Source organism: Eublepharis macularius, chromosome 2, assembly GCF_028583425.1.
Source record: "Eublepharis macularius isolate TG4126 chromosome 2, MPM_Emac_v1.0, whole genome shotgun sequence".
In the NCBI taxonomy this organism is placed as follows: domain Eukaryota; kingdom Metazoa; phylum Chordata; class Lepidosauria; order Squamata; family Eublepharidae; genus Eublepharis; species Eublepharis macularius.
The window spans coordinates 19,032,778-19,049,445 of record NC_072791.1 but is presented as its reverse complement, the minus strand read 5'-3'; positions in this window follow the sequence as shown (position 1 = coordinate 19,049,445).

Below are 16,668 nucleotides of genomic sequence, written 5' to 3'. Positions count from 1 at the left end.
AAACAAAAGTGTAGCCTGACACACACAATATGAAGTGTTTTCTTCATCCCCCCATAAACAAGTATAATGAACACAGATACATTTGAAAGAATAGCAGATGGCATTTTGCCAACCGCTGAATGAGGCAATATTAAGCTTTGAATTTCTGGATTTGTTAAAGAAATTATAGAGCCCCTTCATTACTGTCAGAAGTTAAGAGTATGGGTGAGTCCTTTTAGAATTTGGCAGAACAAATGAAAGGGCGCAAGGGAAAAAAGATGAGGCTCAGAGGCTAATCAAACTAGTGATGTCACTAAAATTTGTCATGACCTAGTTCATTATAGAAATTAGCGTAGAACGCTCAGGAAAACTGAAGTATTCAGGAGGGCTCTTTTACCCGGGTAATAGGACTGTGCAGTAAGAAATGGCTTGGAGAGATCATTCGGTAAAGGGAAAAGGACTGTAGACGATCCTATTGAGTATTATCTGTTGATTTAAGTATGCTACTACTGGGTCATTTCCGTGTCATTAAATATGCCATGTTTAATTACTTATGCTTTGTTTCTTATTGACCGGCACTATGTAATCTGCCTTGAGTGTCAATGAGAAAGGCAGACTGGATAGATAGATAGATAGATAGATAGATAGATAGATAGATAGATAGATAGATAGATAGATAGATAGATAGATAGATAGATAGATAGATTTGAGAAATTTTATTGCACACGGAATAATGTTTTAAATGCTTATTTATAATGTTTTTATTGTTTTAAAATGTATGTTATAAATTGTATGTTGTTACACTGCCCTGAGCCTGTCCGATGGGGAGGGCGGTCTATAAATGTAATTGGGGAGAGAGAGAGAGAGAGAGAGAGAGAGAGAGAGAGAGAGAGAGAGAGAGCATTCCGCTAACCAAATATTAACTGAGATTCTGCGCCGGCATGGTCAACTTCAGGACACAAATGGAGTCAGACACTTACAGCCAAGCTACAAGAGACGAATTACACGAGGAGGAGCATGTGAAGGGAGTTGCAATGTTAGCCTCAGAAGGGTTTGTTAGCCACAGCCAGGAAAATCCACAACCATCAGAAGGGTTTGTTTATTTCTTCTTTGCCTCTTTAAAGGGGAAGTGAAACTGACAGAGCCCTCAGGAGACAAAGAGGAAATAAACAAACCCTCTGAGCAGCAATCTCCCAGGCTCTGTAGAGAGGGGAAATTGACAAAGCCTTCTGATCTCTTTCAAAACTCAGCTTCCCAGCTAACATTGTGACTCCCTTCACATGTCCGTCCGTGTGTAATTCATCTCTTGTAGCTTAGCTCTTAGTCTATTAAGGACAGTATTGTCTACTTTGACTGGCAGCAGCTCTCTGGAGTTTTTCACATCACCTACTGCTTGATCTCTTTAACTAAAGATGCCAGGAATTAAAACAGAGACTCTGCCACTGAGCCAACCCCCCCCCCCACAGCCACCCAAAGCTAGCTTTGTATTTTTCAATGGCCTTCTGCCATGATTTGATATGCGTGGGGTGGGTGTAGGGCAGGTAAATTCAGGGAGGCAATATAGTAATATGCATGACCATGACATCATTCACCAAATTGACAAGCACGGAGAGGACTCTTGAACCACCTATTAATCATCTCCAAATGCTCATGGAGAGAATGAGTAAATATTCAGCCTATTCCAAACTGAGCCAAGAAGACTTTGCCAATCACTAAAGCAGGCTAGTGAAGGAGTCCATTTGAAAACAGATATGTCAGAACAGTGGGTTTTCAGATCCTGGGTCACGGCCACAAATGGGTCACATCTTGATCCAATATTGATAGCACTGGTGGCCCTGGCACTACAGTTTCTTTTAAAAGTGGGGGGGGGGGGAGGAGGAGAGTGGAGAGAGCAAGAGAGAAGCTGAGTATAAAAGACAGAAAGGAGCAAAGAGATGAAGAGTTCAGTAGCACCTATAAGGCTAACAAAATGTGTGGTAGGATATGAGCTTTTGTGAGTCACAGCTCACAGGTATCTGAAGAAGTGAGTTGTCACTCACAAAAGCTCATACCTACCATAGATGTTGTTAGTCTTCTAAGCACTACTGGACTCTTGCTTTTTTGGACTGCTACAGACAAACACGGCTAACCATCTTGACCTATAGAGAAAGATGAAAGGGACATAATAAATGGGACCAATGTTGGATTTTACATGTCTAACCTAGGGGAAAGGAGAAGGCAAACCCAGCATATAAGGAGAGCTCGCTGTATACTAATCAGGCTGCAATCATATCTTTGCAAGCAAGCTGACAATTCATCCCTCCCTTGTACAACTCATTCCTTGCCTTGCTTGTTTCACAGCCACAGCCTTCTCTGTTGCCTCGTGTTCCAGCTGGGGAAAATGAACAAAGCTTTCTGCAGGCCATTGCTTGAAAGAGGACGCATCCTCTTTCAAGAGGGCCCATTTGGTGTAGTGGATAAGAGTTTGGGACTCTAATCTGGAGAACTGTGTTTGATTCCCCACTCCTCTGCCTGAAGACAGCTGAGTGACCTTGAGTCAGTCACAGCTTCTAGGAGGTCTCTCAGCCCCACTCACCTCACAGGGTGATTATTGTTGTGGGAATAATAACATATTATCCTGAGAGATCTCTGTCTTTTGGTGCTACACCTCTGAAGATACCAGCCACAGCTGCTGGCGAAACGTCAGGAACTACAATGCCAAGACCACGGCAATACAGCCCGGAAAACCCACAACAACCATCGTTCTCCGGCTGTGAAAGCCTTCGACAATACAATAATAACATACTTTGTAAACCACTCTGAGTGGGTGTTAAGTTGTCCTGAAGGGTGGTATATAAATTGAATGTTGTTGTTGTTGTTGTTGTTGTTGTTGTTGTTGTTGTTGTTGTTGTTGTTGTTGTTGTTGTTGTTGTTGTAGTAACCCTTGCTTAGGCACCCAGCTGTAGTTAATTCTCCCCAGCTGAAGAAAGAGGAGGCAGGGATTGACAAGGGGGAGGAAACTGACAGCTGGAACTAGCATATGATTGGCCGGTAAGCTTGTCCATCAATTCAGTTGCGATGGCCATCTTGCAGCCCAGCTGAAGAATGCTCTGCAAGAGCCCTTTATATATTACATCTGTCCCAGCCTAAAATTACTTTGTCAGAGTCTCTGACAAGCTGCTCAGGTTAAGAGCCAAGGAGAGGAAATTACATACTGTGGAGTGAGAAAAGAATGGAGATAAATGGTCACCTGAGAGCAGCAGCCTCAACGAGCATAGACTGTGGCTGAGATGGACTGATTGCAGTGAACAATCTTCAGAGGATGGATCTACAATAATTATCATTTCCCAAACTGGCCTGATGGCTCAAGGAGGAAGGATAGGCTTAAGGGAGGGCCGTGGCTTTGCATGCAGAAGCTCCCAAGTTCAAACCCCGGCATCTCCTGTTAAAAAGGGGCCAGACAGTAGGTGATGTGAAAGACCTCTACCCGAGACCTTGGAGAGGTGCTGCCAATCTGAGTTGACAATACTGACCTTGATGTGATTCAGTAGAAGGCAGCTTCATGTGTGTTCATGTGGGATGGATCTGTGGATCCTTCAAGGACTACAACTTGAGTCTTTTGGCATTGTATTTTTACAAGGAAACCAGGGATGCTCAGATACTCATTGATTCAGCTCACACTCTGGTCACTGGTCATGAACATGAATGTCATTAAAAAAAAAACCTAAAAATTTGGTCTCTAAGTGGTGACATTAAGCATGGCCAATCTGTTTGGATTGGCTGTGTTTTGATTTGCGCACAATTTTGAAACAATTTTGATACAAAGCTCTATGGCAGGTGTTCAAGTTGCTCAGTACTGAACCGGATTGGTGGTCGTCTTGCGTGTGCATGTCACAACTAGACATGGGCACAAACAGCATTATGAACAGAAAAAACCCATGAACAACTCGTTTGTCTGTCTGTGAACAACCCGTTCATGAGGCTCCATTCTAAACGATCAAGTGGTCCTTGCAAGCCTCGTTTGTTGCCTTCGTCAGCTGTTCATCAAGCCAGACAGTCTGGGGCCTTTTGATTAATCCCCCTGGCAACGGCAGGGACTGAACTCTGTCTGAACTCCTTCTGGCTTTCCTTCTGGCTTTAACCCTTCAAAGTACTTCCAGCAGAGAGTCCCATTTTTGCCACTGTGAAGAGAAAATGACAACAAAGGGGGGGACACATACATGGATCATGCCTTTCCTGGGATGCAATCTCTCTGAAACTTGGGGGGTCTTCGGAGGACAGTGAGGACTATGTCCCCTGCAAATTTGGTGGGTATTGGACATTGGGAAGATCAGTTTGTAACCCCTCAAAGTAGCTTCCACCAGAGAGTCCCATTTTGCCACTGCGAAGAGAAAATGACAACAGAGGGAATGACCCATGGATCATGCCTTTCCCGGAGTGAAATCTCTCTGAAACTTAAGGGGGGGGGTCTTCAGAGGACAGTGAATTCCCCCTGCCACCTGCCAGTTTAAAGGGAACTTTAAGGGGCCAGGAACAATGAACAATGAACATGTTTGTGAACAGGGTCATGTTCGTTACTGTTCGTTGTTCATTGTTCGTGGATGGCAATGAACAACGAACAGCTTGTTTGTTTTTTTCCATTTGTGCCCATGTCTAATCACAACTGAGTAATGTAAGTTTAAGCGTTGGACAAGTCTGGTACAAAAGACTCAAGTTCTCTAAGGGAAACTGGCTCCAGTCCTGTTGCCCTTACCCAGACAAAAGTCATCTGCATCCCTCTACTATAAATCCAGATGAGTTAGCTATGTTAGTCTGTAGCTGCAAAATAGTAAAGAGTCGAGTAGCACCTTTAAGACTAACCAACTTTATTGTAGCATAAGAGTTAGAGAACCACAGCTCTCTTCGTCAGATGCATCTGATGAAGAGAGCTGTGGTTCTCGAAAGCTTATGCTACAATAAAGTTGGTTAGTCTTAAAGGGGCTACTCGACTCTTTACTATTTTTCTTCTAGTATAAAAGAAGCTGAAAGTGGGAAATTGCTCTCCTATATTTTTTACTTCTGAGATAATGTATGAAGCAAGAACTGAGAACTCCCCAGAGTTTCTTATAGCGAACAAATAAGACAAACGAAATCAGCTGTTACGAGGGTTAAGTATCTTTAAAGTGGACATTTGGCTGCACTGGCTTTTGCCTTTGTGTGGGGTTTCCGGGGGGATTGTGGGATAGCATCCCATCACCTTAACTTCAAACTTTGAAGCAATCCATCAAGTCTTTTTTTTTCTTTTATAGTAGCCCCAGATACTATCCATTTCCAGTTTTGGAGCAGAAATTCCTTACTTTGTGGGGATAGCATTTTTTTTCCATAAAATTATTTAGACAGTGCATGAATATTCACCTTTTTCAGTCCAATTAGTTGACATAATTTTCAAAGTCGTTGTTTCTTCTCTTCCATTTCTTCCCTGGCTGCTACTTCTTCCTCATGCCTCGATTAGTCACATGGGTGAAACCACCTGATTAGGGATCATGATGCTACAATGCTACCTAGCCTATCAGATCTGGCTAAGTGATGGCATTGCTGAGGGCAAATGATGGTCGGATAAACGTGCCTGGTTTTTCTGAGGCGTATGCTAAAATACACTGTTCAAAATGCTTACGAAAAAGTGCAGCTGCTTTCAGTTCAATCTTTTTCATATTATAGAGGCAAGTAAAAAATCTAATAAATATTACTGATTTATTTGTTACTTCTCTCCATATTCCTACTGATCGTTTATATGGATAGGGCCCTCTTTACATTATTTATCTCTGCTTTATACCTCAGTATCCTACACCATAAGAATTATAAGTCACTTGAGGTAACGGGAGGGGGGGATGCAAGACAGCTTACAGATCTGAGAATTCAGAAATATGATTTTCATCCCTCTGGGGAGAAAGAATCAGTGACCAAGAGCTATGTGCTGAGACCCCAGTGACAGGTTCTAATCTCAGGCTAAGCAAGGAAGGCGGCTTCATTTCTCTGCATCCCCCTTTGCGCTATAGGTTAAGTTAACCTGTGCACATCTATCACATGTCAATAAGTCAGTAGCTTCTCTAGAGAAATTGGTGTGTGAGTTGGCATACATTTATGTGTGTGTGTGTGTAATATATATATCTCTGTGTGGGGTGATGGCCCACGAATAAGTGGCAATATATTTCAGAAATATCTGTTTTTGGTTTGCAAAATACAATGTTATGAAGTGGGTTCATAAGTTTAGGGGAAAGGCCTCGGTGTTGGAAAACATGACTTGCATGCATAAGGGTCGGTCTAACGTTTCCAGCTGTAAGTGATAGAGCTTGGATAGGCTTCATAGGGCTATGTATGCATAGGATATATCAGTGATGCTAGAGAACTTTGACTGGGAGTGCTCAGAAAAGTAAACTCCCTCTGCTCAAAAATATCAAACTATTTTCATACTGGGCACAGACCCTTCAAAGCAGGACCCACTGTGGTGTAGCGGCTAAAGTGACAGGGTTACCAGGTCTCTTTACCCTCCCCACAGGAGGGGGCACCTGGCACCTACCTGGGGGCAACCTTCTCATTAACACTTAGTGCACACATGCTCCCAGCAGGTACGATGACATCACTTCTGGAACCACGCCGGGCAGTAGGCATGCTCCTGCCCTTCACAGGGGCAAATTTGGGCCCCTCTGAAGTGTGGGAGCATGCCCGCCACTGGGCCTGATGATGTCACTTAAGGAAATGACATCATCACAACCGGAGGGAGCATGCCCACCACCGGGCCTGTTACATGGGCCTTCCCCCCCCCCCTGCCGGCAAGGAAAAACTGAAGGAGAAGAGAATAATTTAAGTTGCTTTGGGTCCCAATCTGGGACAAAAGTAGGGTTTAAATGAAGTTAAATCAATCAATCAATCACTGGCTCACAAGATGCTCACTGTTATATAACAATATACATGCTGGTTTGCCCAGCTATCCCGCATGATACAAGCCTTGCTTCCCCCAGTGGGGGAATTGCATTCCTATGCAGAGATCCAGAAGAAGCTACAAGGGCCAAGCTATCAAAATATAATCAAAGCAATTATTTATTATGCAGTAATAAAATTAAAAACAAAGGGCCTGAATGTCAGCCTGCATTAAGGTGTTTTGCATGAAGAAATCCAAACCTGTTAATACTTTTCAAGCAGATAAAGTTCACTTTTGGAGCTCTCCCGGTCACTGCTTAGCAGCATAACTACTTACCATGCTTGTGCCTAGTTGTGTATTACTTTATGGTCCATTTAGAGATCGGAGGATGATGGTGATGAACTTCTTGGCATTGTTAAGTAGTTAACCGCAAGGATTGCTCATACATATGCTAGAAGGTTCTTGTTTCAAGGCACTACTGGCTTTAACAAAGAAAGTTTCTCCATTGTCAACTTTTTCCTCCAACCTAGGTACCTGTGATAAGAAGAATGACTGATATCTAATAAAGACAATCGATGCCCAAGCAGCCAATCAAGCCCTTTTACTGCTTTAAAATAAAATAATCATAAGGCAAATTGCTTCCCATCAAGACACCAGAGAAAACCAATTTAATTTCTGTAATATAAGACAACAATGAATACTAAATCTCATGAGAAAATAAATCCAGTGACTTTAAGACGAGGCTGTAAGTGCCAAGTATATCATGTCAAAAATTAACATATGAACTTCAAATCTATGTGCCAATTCAAAATCTGATTTAACAAACTGCTCTTATTAAAGTCAATTCAAGTGCATTCCATTAAAAAAACAAATGAACGCTCAACTGTATGTGAGATAAATAATTTTTCCCACACTAAGCAGAACACATTAACTTAACAAGTAATGATCTAAATTATGTATTAAACTCAATTACTTTTTATTACTGCTTTCCAATTACGGTGACATGATTGATTTCATTTTTATTAGAGTACCAGTTTTGATTTTACCTGTGTCTTGACTTTGACAACTACTAAGGAGAAATTACTCACAGGGATATTGTAATTGGGTTGATTCTCTAAGGTTCTCGACAGCAATAATGCAAAGGTTGGTAATGGAGAATAAGCAGCATTATGATTGCAAGATAAATGCATTACAATAATCATCATGATGGTTTGGGGTATTACAGAACAAAAAGTATTCAATAGGTTAATGTTCCATGATCCTCATTCTTCCCCAAGAGAGAACCTATTCTTATATATATTTTTCACAAATCTGACAATTTATTTACTGTTTTTCAATATTTTATCAGCCTGGTTAGCCCAGTTTGGCCTGAGCTCATCAGGTCTTGAGAGCTAAGCATGGTCAGCCATGGTCAGTACTTTGATGAGAGGCCACAGAGAGCCAAGCTACAAGTGACGCCTGACACAAGTTGGACACTTGTCAGCTTCCCTCAAGTTTTGATGGGAAATGTAGGCATCCTGGTCTTGCAGCTGTAATGGAGAGCCAAGCTGTAAAACCAGGATGCCTACATTTACCATCAAAACTTGAGGTAAGCTGACAAGTGTCCAACCTGTGTAAGACGTCACTTGTAGCTTGGCTCTGAGAGCTAAGCTACAAGTGTCTTTTTTCACAAGGAGAACACTTGATTGTTTTCTCAAGTTTTCCTGGGAACTGAAGTCCAAGTGTCCTTCCCCTCTCTGTTAGAATCGTGCCTAAAGAGCCAGAGAAAGTCAGCAGCAGCAGCTTTTGTAAATCGTTCCTCCAGTCACAAGCCTGCTGGACAAGAGGGCTCCCAACGAGAGATGGGCACGATCGGCATTACGATAGAAAAATACCCACAATAATGGCATTCGCGCAATCGGGACCCGGCCGATCAGTGCAGTCCACGGCAACAGATCCAGCAGTCGGGGGAGGGGTGCTTGTTCAGGGCTTGATCGGGTCAATCGGTATCTGATCGTAATCCAGACACTCTGGCGCCAGCAATCTATTGCCCTGGCAACGGAGCCAGGGGAATGCCTGAGCTGTGTTTCCCCTCCTTCTGTCGCCTTGGAAACCCGAATGGAAGCCCAGCTTGCCTTGATCAGCAGGGCTTCCTTCCAACCACGGAGCAGCAACGCACTCACCAGTTGGGAGAAGAGACCCAGGGGAGGGAGGGGGAAGGGGGTGTTCTGTAGCCATGGGCACTCCAAAAGTTTTTTGCTTTTTTAAAAAAATGGGGCTTTGTAGGAGGAATGGCTGTTTTTCTGTCTGTCACTCTCTGTTTTTAACCTGCTTTTAAAACACTGTATTTTGTGGGAAAACCTCATTCACGGCTCTGTGTGTGTGTTTAAAATATGCTTTTGGAAGATTGACTGCTTGCTTTTAAAATCGGGAGGAGAGGAATGGAGGATTCTGTCCCTGCTTTTTTTTAAAAGCTGGCTGAAACATGTTGACGGGGTGTCTCTCTCTCTCTTTTTGGAGAGGCAGGGATGGGTTAAAAACTTTCCCCCCCCTCTGCTCTAAGTGTGTGTGTGTGTGTGTGAATGTCCCCTCCCTGAGGGGAGGCGGCTCGTCGCCGCCTCCCCGTGCCCACCGGGCCTGGCAGCGGCCACCATCACCCACCTTCCCACATATCTGGGAACAGCGGGGTGCCCCTCCGCTTTGGCCTCCCCGATCTGATCCACGGATCGGAAATGGGAGATGATCAGTGTGGATCAGTGATTTGGGGTCGTTGCCAGTGCCAATCCCTGATCAGCTTGATCAGTAATTTTTTTTGGATCGTGCCCACCTCTACTCCCAATGATAATTTGGGGGGGGCAGCTACTCCTTTCTCCCTGGGTGTCCTGTTCCTGGGGGGCTGATCTGGAGAAAGCCATCATGTCAGTGAAGCTCCCCGGGAGCAGGATGCCCAGGGAGAAAGTAGCAGCTGCCCACCCCCAAACGATGGTTGAGAGCCCTCTTGTCCAGCAGGCTTGTGACTGGAGGAACAATTTGCAAAAGGGAAGGACACTCGGACTTCAGTTCCCAGGAAAACTTGCAAAAACAATCAAGTGTTCTCCACGTGAAAAAAGTCACTTGTAGCTTGGCTCTGAGAAAGAATGGAGTTCCTACAGAGGAAGGCAATGGACTACCCCGGTTATCTCCTGCCTGGAATGTTGTGTGGAAGAGATCGTCATGAGTCAGCTGCAACTTGACAGCACATTCTTTCTCTTCTTCAACCATGACACCAGTTCCAGGAACAAAGGTGTCATTGAAACTATGACCTAACTACAGGGTCTCCAACAGTTAGATTGCAAGCTACTTCACAGTGGCTGGTGAAGAGTAGTTTGCATTTACAACTGCTACAAGACCCAGGAAAAGACTGCAAGACTCAGAGACCTGGGAAAGCTCAACCAATTTATCTCTCTTGTTTCTGGCTGAAGGGAATCGGTACCAGTATTGCCTTTAGCTAGAGGTAAGGGGGAACAAATTACACACACATACACTTTCTTTCCAACTTGGTGTGTTGCTGATGCTAGGGAAAGATCCTTAGAGTTTGCAACCCTGCTCCTTCATATTTCATAAATATAGGCATTAGACCATCAAACCTTTATGTTGCTTATGTTTGTCTGTTTAATGCTTTGGAAAAGGGGTCCTCAGTCTTCATGGCCCTGCAGGCAATTTTGGAATGTTGAGACAGATATTCGGTGCCACCACAAAATGGCTGCCTTGGGAGGTGACACCAACAACAAAATGGTTTCCCTGGGCGCCTATACAAAATGGTGGGAGGTTGCAAGCCAAACATGCTCCTTCAATGGGGGCAGCTGCTCCCAAATGAATGTCCTTAAAGATACAAATATGATATACAGAAGCACATCCTGCTTTGTTGAGGGTTGGGTCTTTGTTTTGAGGAAGAAATGTGTGCCTGGAAACACACTGGTGGACACCATGATACCGATCACTGTTTTGGAAGCTGGGATTTTTCCTGCTTGAGCTGGGTCCACCTACAGAATAAATAACAACATAAGAAGAATAAGACCATTCATCAGTTTCTGTATAATTATACATACCTACTTATCCTTTTGGATCTCTTGAGAGCACCTTCTTTCATGCACCTATAAAAGACAAGAAGACTGTGATCTATTTGAGACTTTCATTAATCATTAGTGTGCTACTGGACATTGATATTTCTGATTGGCCATCGCCTTATTATATATGAGAGAATCTGTATTTTTAATCTATTTATTGAAAATGTTAATTTATTGCTGATGATGGATATTTGTACATGATGCTGTATTTATTGATGTAATTATTGATCCATAGCACTTGAGCACTTTGCACTTTAATTGACTTATAAATTACTATAGAAAATCATTGTACAGTATTTTGGATCTGGAATTTTCCTCTAGTGCATTTCCCAAGGTGTGGGTTTCCACTTTTGCTTCCATACCCAAATTGGTATGCACGTGAAGGCCCCGTAAAGAGCAAAGGTGTCCCTTTTTCTGACATGGAAGAAGCACATGTAATGAATTGTGGGGTATTTTAAACTATATATATATAGACTTTGGGTCTATATATATATATACATATACACATATACACATATACACATATACACATACACACACACACACACACACACACACACACACACACACACACACACACACACACACACACACACACACACACACATATATATATATATATATATATATATATATATATATATAGACCCATATATATATATATGGGTCTGAAATCAATGTATATGGAGGTCAGCACAGCACTCAGAAGAATGAGGGGAAATAAGTATAACCAACAGTTTTGTGATTGATAGGATTAGAAAAGAGCAGAAATCTTCCTGTACAATTGGGCTGGGTGACAGCATTAGGAAAGGTCAGAAACCTTCCAGTCCAGTCATTACAATTGAGGGGAGGGGTGTTTGAATCAGTCCATTGCTTATTGTTTGAGAAATCGGAGTTGTTCATTAGGATTGAATTGTTTAGGGAGGGTACTTGGAGGTCCTTGTGGAAATGGCTCTCCAGTTTTATCCCTTTTGGGATTGACTCTGCATGACTGATGGATGAGCTGCCCTGCATTCTGTAAAGCCCTTGCCATGACTCACCACCATTTGATATTGGTTTAATGCAGACTCCATCTTTTATTCCTAGGTCCTTGCTGAGACAAAATGGGGCTTAAAACAGGGATTCCCCGTGAGGTGAGAGTCCCAGGGACATCACTGTGAGTGAAGACTTTGGGTGGAAATACACATTACTAAGTACGTAGGGGTGCTCAAGTGAACCTCATTTCACATGTCCCCTCTCCCACTTTCCATACCCTTGCTCACAGTCACATTTCAATTTGCTCCACATGAATACATTCACATGTTCATTCACTGAAATGCAGATCTTGACACTTTCTCACACCTTAAAGAAATGCAAATTGGCAAGTCAAAGGAGCCTGCAGTACTTGTTCTTGCAGCAAAAACAGAGCTGAATTGGCACTTTGCCAATTGAGGAGTACATATACAATCCTGCACTTGAGCATCCCTAGGTATGTTGTAAAGTGTATTTCCACTCATTATTGTGAACTAATTCTCAGTAAAACTACTTCATAGTTTCAGTACACAACCTATGTCCATGTGGGTTAATTACTACTACTCTCCTTCTCACTTTTATTAGGTAATACCAACTGGCAACCCTCCTGACTCTTTCTTGGACTGGCTCTCTCTTTCCATTCTTGAAAGCAGTATGGTATTATGTTCTTTGTTTCTCTGGAGTGGGAGCTCAATACCCCTGGCCAAGGTTTCTGAGTTTCGTCCCCACTGTTTTGTTTTGGTATATCCACAGGAAGCATATTCATCACAGGTTGTTGTAAGGATAAAAAGGAGAAGAGGAGAATCATATATGCTGCTTTGGGCCCCCATTGGGGAGAGGGGTGGAGTATAAATGAAATAAATAAATAAAAAGGAAATATAAGGTCACCCAGTTCCCTCTAGTACAGTTCTGTTGCAGCAAGTAACTTATAAAATGCTGTGATTTTCCTATCATGATAGCAGATCTACATTATTGCACCCCTAGTTGGAATGAAGAGACAGACACAGGTGTTGGATCTAAGGGCCACTTTATTAAATTAACCTCAACATTAAACATTAAGCCATAACTGTGGCAAGGGGAAAAGCGGTACAGGTCAAGCAATGGGGTCACACCCTGGATCTCCGCCTTGACCTGCCTGGGCGAGCCCCAAAGCCCTGGGTGCGAGCCATTCCTGGGGATGGCTAGGAGACCCAGCCGGCCAGGCAAATTGGTTTCCCCATTCAAGCTCCTAAGCCTCAGCCATACAGCAGTGAGGAAAGGACTTGCATCTGGGGTTCCTCAAGGCAGTCTGCCTACACGCGCTGGTAGCCGTCACAAGCAGTACCAGCCGCTCCTAGCAGACCCCTCTTCCCCACCAATAGGGAAGTGCCAAGGGTGCTCACCAGCCCGCTGCCTCTCACCAAACTCTATCCCGCCAGTGACATCATTAACAAGCACCACCCAAAGCCAATTCCCTCACTCAAGTCCTGGTGCAAGGTAGGCAAAAAAAACCTCATCCCCAGACCAATTTGGGAGAAGGGGGAAAGTTCCTACCTGGCTCTGAATACAGCAACCAGCTAATCCTGCATCAGAACAGGGTGAGGAGGGTGGGCCGAGCGTTTTGCAGCAACTGAAGGCCAGGCAGGCGGAGCCGCCTGAAACGGCTGCTAGCTCCGCCCCCCAGGCAAGACCCAGATAGTTGGGAAACACTCTCTGTCCTCCCTCCTTCCAGGGGGGCAATATACGGCCCCCTGCTTGAGCAGGTAAGCTGCCCACCGGTGTGGCCGTATTAAGTTGACTTTTGACTTAATATCATTACTCGATTGATCCACTTTAAATTTTCTTTCTTTTCTGCACTCTCTGGGTATTTATGTTCACTTTCAACCATCATTGCCTCAAGATTTCTACTTGTTTTGAGTGGATTTTACCTTGCAGTCTCTCCCAGGAATGCAGCAAGCCCTTCTGAATTATATTCACCTTTTCATCCATAATTGAAAAGACAACCACTCGGTTCAGTCCTGGTAGTTTCTCTGCTTCATTCTGTCATCTCACGCTAGCCAAATCCTTCCTCATTTGCACATGCTTCTTTCTGTCCTTGAATTTTTTTTTAAAGCATCATAAACCAGGAAGACTACAGAGTTAATCTCATGCTGGCATGCTCTCCTCTCCAGCAGTGCAATTGAGGTTGGAGTCTGTGGTTCCGTTTAAACATACATCTTTGTTTCTCAGTGACTGCAGCACCGGTATTTGTGAATCATGCATCACAGATCAAACCTACCAAGAGAATTTTCAGGCCACATTCAGTACAACATTTTTCAATGCACTCAGCTCAGATGTTCATGTGAAATTTACGTGACTGTGGGGGGAAATATATGTTACTAAGTACCTAGGGATGCTCAAGTGCAGGATTGTACGTGAAGTCTTCAATTCACATGCAGGTTGTTCTTGCTCAATGCATGTGAATGCCGCTTTCATGGGAGCTCCATTGGTGTGATCGCATCTGTGAGTGATTCTGGAGGGCAAAGTGCCAATTCAGCTCTGTTTTCTGCTGTGAGAACAAGGACTGTAGGCAACTTTGATGGGCCAATTTGCATTTCTTTAAGGTGTGAGAAAGTGTCAAGATCTCTTTTCCTTCTCTCTCTTCCTTCCCCCCCTCCCCTCCACCTCCTTTGAGAGCATATCTTCTTATCACATGGGAGACATTGCATCACCCTTCTACCTTATCATATAGCTGAACTTACTTAGGTTAAAGTGCCAGTTTATCTTTACTGCAGATTGATGTAACACACTCCTATACATTAGAAACCAAGCCTCAGGTTGGTTTGTGATTGGGTTTGGAGAACCTGGGTGGGGGGGTCAATTAAGAGCATGTTAGGGAATAATTTTCTAATTTGGTACATTTTTTCTTTAGAGTGCAACAATAAACGAAGAGCAGTGTGTGAATGCAGACCTGGATCTACTGCAATATTTGTAGTTTACCACACAATACTAGAGGTAAATTCTGATTCAGTATTTTACCTAGTAAGTTCTAGCACTTAATAATGGACTATAGTATATTAAAATTTTCTTCCCCCCTTCTTCTTTTGTTACAGCTCTAGATAAAACACCAGGAGCATTGCATGATTGGTTTCTATATGTGTGGGTGTGTTTGATCATAAATTGTTTACAATTGACCACTGAGGAAGGCCTTAGGGCCGAAACGCGTCTGGTCGGTTTTTACTGTACCTTGGTCTATTTGTGTTGATCATTGCACTGTACCATCATCTGTATTTTGGGATGTTTTAGCAAGTTTTAGTATGTATATGTAGCCTGCCATTCAGGCCTTATGTTTTAAACTTGTTTTTAAACTATATTGGTGCACATCTATAATAAATACTCTATAATATATATATATATATATATATATATATATATATAGGTTGTTACTTAACCCCTCTATTTTGTTCCCCTGCTTGTTTGGGGTGAGAAAGTGTCAAGATCTGCATTTCAATGAATGGATGTGGGGAAAACTGGGCTACTTTTAGCAGTTGAGGAGGAACTGATATCAAATGCGAGAATGTATTCTCATGGAGCAAATTAAAGTATGACTGTGCAAGCAAGAGCATGGAAAGTTGGAGAGGGGACACATGAAATGAGGTTCACTTGAATGCCCCTAAGTACTTAGTAATGTGTGCTCTATACTTTCTTTCTTCAGCCTCAAATATGAATTTGCATGTATGACTAGATAAAACATCACAAATAAGGGATGCTTACGAATTTCTTCCCATTTCAATTTTTCCCCAAATCTTGGGATCCTCCTGACTATAGATGGGTAACTCTTTATGTCGTATCATTTTCTATTCTTAATATATTTGCCAGTGGTCTGGTTTTCCATTCTTCGTTGTTTTTATAGAACTGGCTGTATTATGTACACATGTTGTACAGCTTTTATACACAACTTCTAAAGGGTGTATATATACCATCCTTAATATGATAGATCTCATTATACATATGCAAATAGCATTGAAAAATGTGTACATTTTGCAAGGAAAAATTGATGGCAAGAAACATACAATCACATAAAAAAGAATCAAGGGCTGGATATGCACAGATCAGAAGCATGATTAATATTGAGATTTTCAGGGGTGAAAAATTCAAACTCATCCTGAACAGGATAAAATAAAGGAATAAGATTGTAGTATATGTTAATGTTTATTGTAAGTGTCATCCTGCTCTTACTTCATTGTGTTCTCCTTTTATAATCTACTTTCTGTATTCTCCCCAGACATAGTTTGTCATGCATCTGACGAAGAGAGCTGTGGCTCTTGAAAGCCACAATATGCTACAATAAAGTTGGTTAGTCTTAAAGGTGCTACTGGACTCTTTGTGGAGAAAAGCAGCATGCGAATAGAAGTGGAGAACAAAAATGGCAGTTTGGCTCCTCCCAGAAAATTCATTGGTTGTCCCTGACCTCTTATTTCTAGAACTACTTCCAGGTCAGAATAGAGCCTTTGCTTGGGAAACTATCTAATTGCTTCTCTGCCATCTTGTCTCTGTCTTCTTTGCTGCTTGGAACTTCCTTGTCATGGGGTCACTTTGGACGTCCCCTTTCTACTCATGCCTTGAACCTTAGACAAATGATTCCCAACAGCTCCCTGCCAATACTGTAACCTTAATCTTTCAGGCACTTAAGTATGGCCCTGCATTGACCATTGCTGTCTTCAGAAGAAGCTGCCACGATGCCCATTGCAACTATGC